Source organism: Crocodylus porosus, unplaced genomic scaffold, assembly GCF_001723895.1.
Source record: "Crocodylus porosus isolate Cpor-Errol unplaced genomic scaffold, CroPor_comp1, whole genome shotgun sequence".
Classification (NCBI taxonomy): Eukaryota; Metazoa; Chordata; order Crocodylia; family Crocodylidae; genus Crocodylus; species Crocodylus porosus.
In genome coordinates this window covers 21822347-21835299 of record NW_017728918.1, presented here as the reverse complement: position 1 = coordinate 21835299, position 12953 = coordinate 21822347, and positions in this window count along the sequence as shown.

Here is a 12953-nt window from a genome sequence, read left to right as displayed (position 1 = left end):
GACAGCATGGAGAGGGTCCAGAGGAGGGCCACTCGCATGATTGGGGGCAGCAGGGCAGGCCCTATGAGGAGAGGCTACTACAACCTGAACCTATTCAGCCTCCACAAGAGAAGGCTGAAGGGAGATGTAGTGGCTTGTTACAAACTAGTCAGAGGGGACCAGCAGGCATCGGGGTCCCTGTTCCCCTGAGCACTACAAGGAGTAACTAGAAGTAATGGTCACAAGGTGGCAGAGGGTAGATTCAGGTTAGATATCAGGAGGCACTACTTCACTGTCAGGGCGGCTAGGGTCTGGAACCTACTTCCAAGCGAACTGGTGCTGGCTCCTACCCTGGGGGTCTTTAAGAGGAGGTTAGACGAACACCTTGCTGGGGTCATTTGACCCCATTACTTTTTTCTGCCAAGGTAGGAGGTTGGACTTGATGATCTGCTCAGGTCCCTTCAGACCCTACAAACTTTGAAACTATTAAGCATACTGGGTGAAATCCCTCCCCTGCATCATGCGGGCCTCCCACAGCGTATACAACTACCATAATGCATTGTTCTATGGTGGACAAAATAGTACTACTTCCTCCACAGTTTCCTGAATAGCACTTATATTTACATCTCAATCTAGCCTGAAAATGTCTGAACCAGCATGTTGAGACATTTCTAGAACCTGTTCTATAGTTTTATGTGTATAATTCAACTAGAATCTGCATTTTCACTGAACGTTTGCCCATCCCTACTGCTGAACACCATTCACTCCAAATGGAACCTGAACCATTAGTATGTCCTAGGTGATCTAACTCTACTGCTGTTGGGAGCTTTGCCATTAACTACAATGAAAGCAGAATTGGGAAATCCCATTTTTAAAATAAATTACTTTGTGGTTATGACTGTGTGCACCATGTGTTAAAACACATCATAAACCCAAAGAAATCACTGGATGAGCTGTAATGATTTATAGTAGCTAAGGATCTGGCCATTTGGACTTCAAAGTTTTACTTTATGCAGAACTGTACAGGGCTAAGCCTTAAGTGTCTATAATAGGGGTCAGCAATGTTTTTGAGTAGAGTGCCAAAAACACGCCAACCTCAACTTGTAAGATGTTAGTGTGCCAAGGGCCAACAGTGAGGAAGCTGAAAGGGGCTTGATCCTTGTTGTGGCAGCACAGCTCTGGCCCCTTCCTTGCTGTCTGCCCAGAGGCACACGTGCACTCGCTGCCAGCAATGATCTGGGCTGGGCCTCTGCAGACCTCAGTGCAGCCTCCCTGCTGCCTGCTGCGAGCAGTGCGGGATCCATGACTGGCAACAGGGCCGGCTGTGGCCGGCAGCCAGAAGGCTGCATGCTGATGCACCAAGGTCTGAGCCCCAGCCTGCCTTGTTCCTGGCAACGAATGCAACTGCGCCTCTGGGCAGGTGGCAGAGGAGCTTTGAGGGGCTCGACCTTTGTTGTGACAGCCCAAGCCTAGCCCCTTCCCTGCCGTCCACCCCAAGGCATGCATACCAAGAGAAACGTTTGTGTGTCATGCTCTGGCATGCATGCCAGGGATTGCTGACTCCTGGTCTATCATCTGAGTGCTATGAAATTGTCTCATGGGAAATTGGAGGATTAAAAATGCTGTCCTGATTCTTTTTCTTTAATCCTGGGGTGGGGGGGGAAGTTCTCTTCATATGTAATAATTTTTTCTTTCCTTTTCTGTTAAGAGAAAGTCTTTCAGCTTTTCCTATCCAAAGAAGCCTGTTCTGACTTCAGATTCATAGCCTGGCATTATTTACAAACACACACAATCTTACATCTCTCGCAGTAATTTTAAACACAACTTACAAAACAAACGGGATATGGCTGGCTTGCACTCCTCCAGGAAAACAACTTGGCCATTTTTAGTCGATTCAAAAATCCATACATGGAAAAAAAGCCCTTTGGCCTAGATCTCATTAACAAAACCCCACAGAGTAAAAAAGTGTGTGTGGGGGGGGGGGAGGGAGGAAGAGTTGAAGGAATTGCTCCTGCGGGTATGTAATGAAATATTACAAATGGTGGATTAAAATAAAAAGCAAAAGAATATAAATCTAGGGGGAATCAATTCTCCTTTCCAATCATATTCTACCTTAATAACACAACCTTAATAGGCTCATACCTTTCTGCCAATTTCAGGAAGGCAGCTGCCGATCAATAGTATTTCTTTCAAAAAGAGAGCAAGGGAAGGGATAAACGTTGGCGAATGGACACACTGATTTTGAAGGTTGTTGAGTAATTGCACGATACTGTATGACATGAAGATCTGATGTATCTGCTAATCTTTTGTTCTGTGTATTGCTCTTCAAGATTTCATTTGCAATTTTTCATTTGTTATACCATATGTTATATCTCTAAGAGCATAGTCTGAGAACCTTAGAGTTCCACCCACCCAGCAAAAAAGCAGTCTCTTTATATAGGGAATTAAACCTGCAGGAGAAGAAATTGTAAAGGCTTTGGGGCTATGGAAATGCACTTAAATTGGAGGTGTTAGTTCCCAGTCTGAGAGGCCTAATAGAGTCCTAGCCTTGCATCTAGCAAACCATGGTTCTGTGCCCGGCATTAATTTAACTAGATCACTTTATTTCTGCAGGTGTTATAGTTCATAGTTAGACATGTATGTTCCTGATTCTGTGTAATATTGAATCTCAGTAACCTGACATTATTTTTATTGTGTTTCTTGATAGTGATATTCTTTAGTATTCTTTTAAATATTTAAGTAGTTGTAAAACATGGTAGAAACTTCATAGATACCAAAAAAAGACAGTCTCCTCCTCCAAAGGGATTCCAGACTAAACAAGGATATACATTATTAAAGTCACTCATTATTTGCATACTTTCCTACTTGATTTTCTTGGTCTTTCTTCTGTTTGCTATTTTTGATTTGCTTTGGCTTCCTTTCCCACCATGCAGTTACCCATTCTGCTGACACCAGATGCTTCCTGTCTGTAGGTTCAAGCATAGGGAATGAAATCAGATAGTTCATTCTTTCCTCTTGCTGTTACTGCTGAGTTTATGGTACTCACTTCTGGTATGCAGTCCCATGTCTTTAGCTAAAGGGGAAAAAAAACCCATAGACCTAACTTTTAAATTAACTTAAATTTGGAGGTTTGTAATTTTAAAAGTAACAACTCAAAGGCTGGAGGGAGTATCAAGTGAATATAGCAAATCAAGTCATAGCAAATAATATAAAGTGATAGACAGCAGAGCTGGAAGAGGCCTCAGGAGGTCTAGCCTCACCCACTTTTCAAAGCAGAATTATCTCAGACAAGAACACTGTGGAAAAGTGCTTGTCTAACCTCATCTAAAAACTTCCAAGTAGGGAGATTTCACAACTTCTTTAGGTCATCAGTTCCAATGATTAGCTACCCACATACTTAGTAAATTCTTCCTAAGATCCAAAATAAGTTTTCCACCTGAAGCATGGTATAATGAAAGTTAAATTATTTTAGTAGCAGAATTTTATCTTGACAAAGTTGGAGGAGGGAAGGAGAAAAGCTGAATGCTTAAAAGACCTACACAATGAAGCTTTCATCTGTGAAAGCAGATGTTTTAAAGTGTGAAAAATTTGCTTTTCATCTACCTTGTGTTTGTGGTCAAAATGGATCTAATTACTGACAGAAATGCTATTTCAATGCTAGGAATGGCACAGTGCAATTTCTTTATACTACAGTATTAGCTAAATTCAAATGAAGACAAACTCAAACACATGGATGAACAGCAATGTGAATGTTCAGTGTAGTTTATTTTAAATGGCATTTTTGTACAGTAGACGTGGAGCTGATTGTCTTTTCTTAATATTGCGTCAGACCTTGTGAATTTACCTTCAATAAACAAGATTTTCAGACCTTTGTACATTTTATATTTTCAAGCTTGAGAGCAGCTTGAACACCTTTTGAGTTATGCATTTGAAAAATGGCAAGTTAACCTGGAAAAGAACACAGCATTGATACCTTTCTTTAAAAAAATAAAGACAAGAAAAGAAAAGAAAAGAAACTGCCCTCAGATTGTTATGAACACACCCCAGATGGGCCAGGTTTTGAAATAATTCAGATGTGTAAGTGGGGAAATAGTATACTTTCATATAGTAGGTATTTGCATTTTTAACAACAGCAAATATAGAGAGATAAAATATTTTAAATACAGATGGTCTGACCTAGGTAGAGAAACTTCCATATAAGCTGGCTCACAAGTATTTTATTTTTAATGCTTTCTCTCAAGAGTTTCCTCTCAAGTTATGTCTATACCAGTAGTTGTCAACCTTTTTAAACTCAAGGCACCCCTCCATAACCTTTCTAAAGGTACTGACACCCTATTGCAAAAACTAATTGCCCTTTTTTTCTGATTAAAGAAAATGGAGCAATGCTTTTGTTGCAAAGACCGCTACAGGTCTGAGTACTCTTGACATTATAGATTCCTAATTGGAATCTGGGTTTAAAATGTGAATTGTATGTAGGTGTTCGCACATTTAACAGTGCTAATATCATGTGGCCCCCCATATAACCCCCCAAATGAACTCACAGCACCCCAGCATGCTGCAGCACCCCAGGTGAGAATCACTAATCCATACAGTAAATGTTTGCATTGGCCTTAAGCAGGGTGCTCTGTAAGCAGCAAACAGTATAACTACACAGCACTTGAGGCTGGCTAATTAGCATTGCTGAATGGCAAAGTAACTTCACTTACCTTCAAGCCTAGCTCCATGAGCTTATCTACCCTTCTCTGTTTCAGAGGGCAGTCTGCCCAAAGAAGCACAGCATGCTTGAGGGCACTTCCCCTGGTGACAGTAAGATTACCCTATAGATAGAGACTCAGGTTACATTTGATGTGTCAAATGTAATGTATTCTGAAATGAACTCACCTCTTCTGTATAGCCACAGGGTAACTAGAAATAGCGGAGGTTTCCCCATATTTTATCATTGTGTCCCCACTCTCTTTTGGAAGAACTGCAGTTAGAGGTAACACTGACTGGCATGCAGGTCCCCTCTCTAACTCAGGATGCTTTACATAAAGCAAATGAGTTAGAGCATCCCCCCTGACCTACCGGACATCACCCCCTCCCTTCCTGTAGGCAGTGTTGGAAAAGAGAAGTTGAACCTAAGGAACAGACGTTTTGGAATCTGGGTTTAAAACGTGAATTGTGTGTAGGTGTAGCAGAGTGCCACTTTTAAGGCACTCTGCAGCTATCCACAGGTATCACAACCTGGCTGTAGAGCACTTTTAGGGGGCTAATCATGCAACAAATGTAACTTCTGTCTGTGCCCTCAGTCTCTGTCATGTATGAAGCTCTTGACCTCCCTCCTGACACTGATATCATGGTGCTAATTAGTGCCAGTTTTAATGGTGCATTCATGCTACTGTTGCAAAATGAATAGGTAAAAGTTAATGGCAATCCTGCAGTTGATTTCTCCTGTAGTCTTATACCCATACCTGACCAATTATTTCATATTAATAGTTGTTTCTAGGAAGTGGATAAAATAATTAATTTCTAAATTAAAGAAAATATTATGAACACCTATATTGGGGCCCAAACATTTGAAAAATAGGATTGAAGGAATACATATTTTCTGCTCAGCTTTAAGGAAAGTCAAACTGTTGAACTGAGCGGAAGTCCCTTTCTCAGCACTGGGAACCAGAGTATGAATGTGATGAACTAGCTTTTGACAGCTGTAGACTCTTCAGCAGGTGCAGAAAAAATATCTTTTTTGTTCCAATTTATTCAGTTTAGTTCAATTCAGTACTTAGTTCTTTAAAAATCGAGAAACCACTTGAAAGCTAAAAGAAAAGGAAACTTTTTTTACTCCTCTTATTTCTGGATAAAAGCCATAGACTAAAAGGCTAGGTTTTATTAGTTTTAAAATTTTGAAGGACATAGTGACCAGCAACAGTCAGACTGGTCATTAAAAAACAATAATTCTTCCTTCATATCAATTTGGTTTCTGTTCAGAGCATGTTCTGGTATTATTCTTAGGTAGCTAGAACATTAGAGAGTATTGAATCTAACCAGTTAAAAAAAAAGAATTAAAGTGTGGATCTTCTGTATTTTAATTGAAATCCAACAGCAGGTGAACACTAGCCATGAATTAAAATTAATCAACTCGTAAAAAAGAAATGTTATCTATCATTCTTTACCACAATATCATGTAAAATTAGCAACTGGATTAAATGTATGTTAGGATATGTAATTGCTCAAATGTTGATTAAAAAAATATCCTGCTTGTTAGGAAAAAGAAGTACCAGAATTCAGGTTAAGGTTTTATTTAGTTGCAAAGCAACATGTTTAATGGTTACTGGCTAATCTTCCCTGAGGAAAATAACTGTGCACCTTGAGCCAATATTTCTCAACAGAACGCTCCACTGGCATCCTTAGTCTAGACATCTGAAGGCTGTGGAGTACACCCACCTCCTCTCACTGTAATCAGTGAAACTTGCCACTGTTTTATCACCTCTAATAACAGGCCAGTGGTAGATACGTATCTAGGGGTGTAGTTACAAGAATATAGTTAACATGTGGTAACTCAAAGGCATGTTACTTGAAATTAAAGTTAGTATGTGCTGTGAGCAGTCACATACTAAGGGTTAATACCCTCTCTAACATGCACAGCTCAGACCTGCTGCTAGAGGGCTGGTGAGCAGGGGCATGGCTTGGTCTTGCCAAGTCTACTCTATGCCTCTCTGGCTTTCCATCTTTCTAAGTTCCAAAATCAACCCCCTTCTGGCCTGGATCGGGCTCTTGCCAGCATGGATCAGACCCATGTCACCCCATCAGCTCAGATCAGACCCCTGCCAGCCTGAAACGGGCCTGCATCACCCCTGCTGAGCCCTGCAGTTACCTAGAAGCTCCCTGCAGAAGAATGGGAAAGGGGCAGAGGGGAAGACCTGCCAGGCAGCTTTGGGGTCCATCCAGGTGGTGTGGGCCAAATCTGGGTACATGAGGAGTGTCTGGGCCTAGTCACAGCTGCTCAGAATCTCCCTGTCCATACCTACCCTCTCCCCCTCTTGCCCCATCCATTCTGGCTCCCCCGTACCTCCTTTCTCATGTCCCTTGCACCCCTTTCCTCCCCTTCCCACTCAACCCATCCCCACTCACCTGCTATCCAGCTGTCTCCAGTTGTCAGTCCAGGGCCATAGAGTTCTGAAAGATATCTGGCCTCTCCTACAAGCAGTACCTTCTGGGATGCTGGAGGACTGCAAATTGGTCATTTTATCTAAGTGAAACATCCAGGAGTTAAGATAACTCAACCTAGCTAGCAGGGTCCAAAGATAATCCTTGCACAAAGTGGCAGAACTTTAAGACATCCAGAAGGACTTAGCACTTGTTAACAAGCTCTAATGTGTAGATGTTCACATTTTAAGTGCCCTTAATATGGTCCAATTGTAACATTTAACCTCACCCTAGGATCCAGATCTACAGAGTTTTAAATAGAACTCTTACTTGAAGGTATCACTGAGAAATCACCTCCCCTCTTTTTTTGTCAGTTTAGCTGGATATTGCTCTTGGCTGACCTTGTAGAGATTACCACTGAGCATAAGGGAGAAAACAGTCCCTTGGGTACCCTTGTGCTTCTTATGCAATGTGTTGATGAAACACACTGTGGAAGAGCTACATACTATTATTCTGCAGCTCACTAAATACACATTTGACTTAGGCACCTAACTTTACTAGCTCATTTTTTTATTGTTATTATTTTCAACTAAATGACTTGGCCAGTCTCACAAATAGATCCAGGAATGGAACCCACATGCCCTAGCTCTCCGTGTTGTTCTGAGGTGTGTAATGTTCAGGTGGCATCTTGCTTACTGTCACTTTTGGTGTTGGGGTTGTTGTTGTCTGGGCACTCCGGAAGGCTGGTCCCATTGCCAGTGAGTGGACTTCTGGAGTCCAGGTATGGTGCAGAAAGAATGACTTAATTTTGTGTCCAGTGGTGAAAATTTAGAGGTTTATTATCACTTTGATAGTACCTTGCCTTGGCTGTTTAGCAGTTAGCCCAACTCAGTAAAACTGCAGGGGCAAGATAGCAATTCCTTGCATTAATCATGCTCTTCTACATTGTTTGTAAAAAACAAACAATGTGGCATCCCGATTTATAACCCTCAAATGCCAAAGTCTTTAATGTTAAGGCATATGTATCTTTCTGTGCAGATTTCTATTTCTACCAGTCTCTTTGTCAAATTCAATTTTACTTTTGATATTTTTTTCCTCAGGTCATCTGTAGAAGCTTGTTCCTCCCAAGCTCCTTTTCAGCAGTTTAGCTTAACTACAGTTTAGCAAAACAGGAAGTCTTACATTCTGTGTCAATCCCTGACTCATATATAATTGTGTTCATGATTGTGTTCTATTAGATAAACTTGGAATCATTTTCTGTTTTTGTAAACCTTATTTTATACATTTTACACATTTTCCTCCCAAATATTCTAGGCCATAAAACAGTTCCATTTGAAATGAGTACTATATTACATTCTGTTATCTGAAACCAATTGTTCTCAAAAACTAGATAATTAAGGTATGATCAAATTATGTTGCTAAATCATCATTTTCTATTCTTGGGGAAAAGAAAACATGTTAATAGGAGCATATACTGTTTCTGGAAAACTCAACAAAACATATTCATAACCTGGACTGCTGATGCTAATCTGTAAAATACAGTATGGAAGCACAGAAAATTAGTCGTAAGATTAGATGCAGAATTGCAGCATTCATATGGCTAAGTTAATGCATCAACCAGCACAAATGATGGCACAACAGAAGTTACTGCAAAATCTGAAGTTCCCTGTGATCTCTGAAAAGGAGATATGACCTCAACCCCCTTACAATGTAATTCCTAATTAGAACAAATGGAAGAATTCATGCAGGGAACCAACAGTGAAGAAGTCCCAAACAGGAAAGCAAAAGAGGCAGCAGTGTTTCTAGAAAAGTAAACTGTAAATTGGAATGACTGCAAGGCTGGGGTTCTGGGAAAAGATGTACCTCAGTAAGTGAGAATCTGAGGCAGCTGGCACTCATTTTAAGACAAGGCAGTTGACTGCAGGGTTTTAGGTTTCAGAAGTAGGTGCTAGAAAGAGAATTTGCACTCTGAGGATATGCCAAGAGACACAGTGCTAATCTCTTCTCAGACTCAGGAAATGAAAAAAATATACAGGTGCAGAATGCAGGGATTCAGATATAACATTTTAATGAGTGTCTAGAGGTGGGGAGACTCAGTTAGTGTGGCAATATACAGGACTATACAACTTCTCCCACCAATAATGTAAAGAATACCCCAACTCCATAATGCCATCAAATAACAAAGAAGGGCAACTGGTGATCTACTATTAGACAGTCATTCACCTGTAGCAAAACTCCCAGTTTTTCTCTCTTTTTCTTTTAAAATGCATTCTCTCCCCTTCCCCAACCATTTCTGACTTTTTCTTTCCCTCTCTATTCCCTATAGATAAGTACAAGTGAGCTAAGACATAGAATAAGCTTCAGCATTTTATTTTGGCAGCAAGTTGTATTTGTTTTGTTTTTCCTCCTTTATATTGTATAATTATTATGTTTATATTGATATTTACTGTTCTATATTACTGTTTTACTGGTACTATATGATTTAGGCCTACATATGTAAGTTAGCATAAGTCATGTCAAGTTTCCATGTTGTTTGTCAAGTCTCTATCCTGTCCCCAGGCCTGGTTGTGTAACCCATGACTCATACCTACCTCTCTCATGTAACTTGGTTCCTCAATGAATGGGGATGAATGAGGGAGTTTGAGAGACAATGTCAGTAGGTCTAAAAATAGCTCCCTCTGAATGACTGAACCATGAACACCAATACCTGGATCAATGACCCAGCCCTTGGAACCACCCTCAGCATTCAAGAAACTAAAGTTGAAGCAACCTACCATTGTGCCAGGCTGCACAAGCTCAGTAAGAATACCTGGAGCCCTCTGGAACAGGACTGACCTTGCCTGGACAGGCCTTCCCAATAGGAGATCACAGGTAGTCTGCCCCATAAAAGGGGTAGCGAAGACTGACTCCTTGGGACGCCCTCTCCATCTGAACCAGCACCATGTCACACCACCTATCCACCCAGAGGCCCTGCCGGCGACCCTCTCTGGACAACACCTACTGGACAAAGACCCCTTTCCATCCTGGATAGGTAGCTATCACCCCCCACCCTCTCTTCAACCAAGAACTTGGACTCTGCTTCTCTTCCCTACCTGGACTCCAACCCTTCCACTGAGTCTTTTTTTCCTGCTGCCATTGTGACTGCACGCGTGTGTGTGTGTGTGTGAGAACCAATAACTTCATGGGGCTGTGTAGTGTGTTGTCTGTTTAATAAAACTGTTATTTGAACCCCTAAGTTGGGTTTTGCTTCACTATGGTTTGGCCCTGCTCCAATCACCCCTAACTTCTGTCTCATTTCTCCCTCTCCTGCTTCTGGCTCACTGCCACCTCCAACACCTTTCTGAGCTCCCCTCTGTCTCCAAACCCCCTGTTTCTTTGCCACTGTCTTATCCACACTGCTTTTTTCTTTTCCCCTGAGCAACCAGGTTTCTGCCTCAGTTTCTCTTCTGGTGGTCTCCTCCTTGTGCCACTTATCATCCCCCCCCCCCCAATCTCTAAACTGTCAGCCTGTTTCCAGCCACAAACTCCCAGGTTTCTGCCTCTCTCTCTCTTTCCTGGCTGTCTGCTCCTTGCCACCACTTATCTGCACCTCCCCCCAATATCTCAGTTGTCTGCCTCAGTTTCCAGCCCCAGTCTACCTTAAGTAAACCCAAGCCTCAGTTTCTCTGTAGTCCACCAGTTCTGGTACCTTTCACTCCCTACACTTTAACTCTCTCTTTCTCTCCTTAGTCTTCTCCCAAATAACCCAGGTACCCCAAGCACACACATACACACTGTACCATCCAAGTTAGGAACTTACCTGTGCATGTGCAGGTGGGTTGTGTGTGTGTGAACTGGTAAGTGTGTGTATATGTGTTAATGATATAGTAATTAGTGATCTGTGTATGTGTACTGAGTGTGCAGGTATTGATAATTGATTTTTGTCTAACTTTTAGTGTGTAGTGTGTATATGCTTGAAATGGTGATAGGTATGCATGTGCCTAGGCTGGTTTGGTAGTGTGTGTGTGTATGCATCTAATTGATTTGTGTGTTTGTATACGTGCAATTGTGTCACACCCTCCTGTCTAACAGTGCAATATTGAGATCCTGAGAGTTGGCCTAACCCCATAGGGCAAGATAGCTGTCTGCAAGAATTAAATGCCTCTCTCTTGAACATCAACCCTTCAGCCTTCTACAGCTCCCAAATGTTTGCCATACTCTTCTACCTCCACTCAAGGGGCTTCTACTTAAAATGACAATAACCAAGTAGATCTTTTCCATAACTAATTCATCCTAACAACAAAAATAAAAATGCTCAAAAATAAATCTGGATTCAACTGGGTGGGTCTTGGGTTTGATTGAGATGCTATAGGCCTGACTGGCACCTGCTCATCTCCTGGAACAGCCAATGTCACCTACTTGCATCCTCTATCTGGATGCAATTCTGACTAAACAAGCATATCTGCCTCTTTTTTCTGGGATTTTCAGGTACAAAGGATGATTGCTTTGTTTTTTTTAGAATGGCTCCTGGTCTCAGCTATAGCATTTTTAGGCTCTTGATAGCAGTAGGCTTATCATATAGTCAGTTTTCTGTCTGTCTTGGTGCGGAGTTTCCCATCTGGTTAATCAGATACCCAGATTATTTTATGAAGCTCAGCCTTCCCCCCTCATCTGTGCACACACACATGAAAACACACATGTGCACATGCACACACACATACACATGTTGACAGGTCCTGTGGATTTTCCAACATCATCCCAAAGTCCTAATAAAGACCATCTACTTGCTGGCTTCATTTTTGGAATCATAGAAGGCCCCATCTGAAAAGAGTTGAATAGGGCTGTGTGAAGCTTCACCTGGTGTTTCATTTTGATGCTGTCTTTACTCATTTTCAGCTCAAAACAGCAAAATCAAAATGAAATGAAGAGCTTTGAAACAGCCTCAAAATTAAATAAGGCCAGTTGAAACATTTTGAGAGTTCTGAAATGTTTCAAATTTTTAAGCAGCCAGGTGGCAGGAGGCAAGGGTACCTCTAAAGTGCACACGTGCACAGCTGCGCACGACCAGAAGTCTGGCCACACACCAACGTTTCAAGGCCGTGCACCAGGAGAGGAACTGAAGGTAAGTTTGGAGGCGAGGCAAGGCGGGGGCAGGGACCTGGCATGGGATCCACTGACTCCGGGGATCCACTGACTCCGGGGAACTGCTCCACTCCCCCAAATCACCTCAGGGAGCAAGGAGGCATGTGGAGTCAGGGCTGGGGAGTGGAGCACTTCCCCGGAGCCGGAGGAGCCTCACTTGGGGCAGGCAGTGGCTCCTCCCCGAGGTGAGGCAAGGCAAGGATGGAGGCTGGGGCTGGGGGCTCCAGGGAACTGCTCTGTGGGCTCCGCCGGCTCTGGGGAAGTGCTCCATTCCCCAGCCTTGATACCACATGCCTCCTCACTCCCTGAGGCAAAGTGAGAGAGTGGAGCAGTTCCCTGGAGCTGGCGGAGCCTGTGCCAGCCCCCTGCCCCAGCCTCCAGCCCCCAGCCTCCAGCTCCCAGGCCCCAGCCTGAAGCCTCTAAGCCCCAACCCCCACTGCCTGCCCCAGGTGAGGAGTGAGGAGCTTACCTTCGGTAAGTGTCCCATGCTGCACCAAAAGGGGGAGAAACTTTTTCCCCCAGCCCTATTGCCTGTGTCCAAAAAGCATTATTCTGACTGAATCCTCCACACTACATAGGGCAGACCTCAGATTATAGCTCTTATGCCAAATACTAACATAATATTTCATAGACATAGATTTCATAGACATCAGTGCTGGAAGGGACCTCAGGAGATCATCGAGTCCAGCCCCCTGCCCAAAGGGCAGGAAGTCAGCTGGGGTCATAGG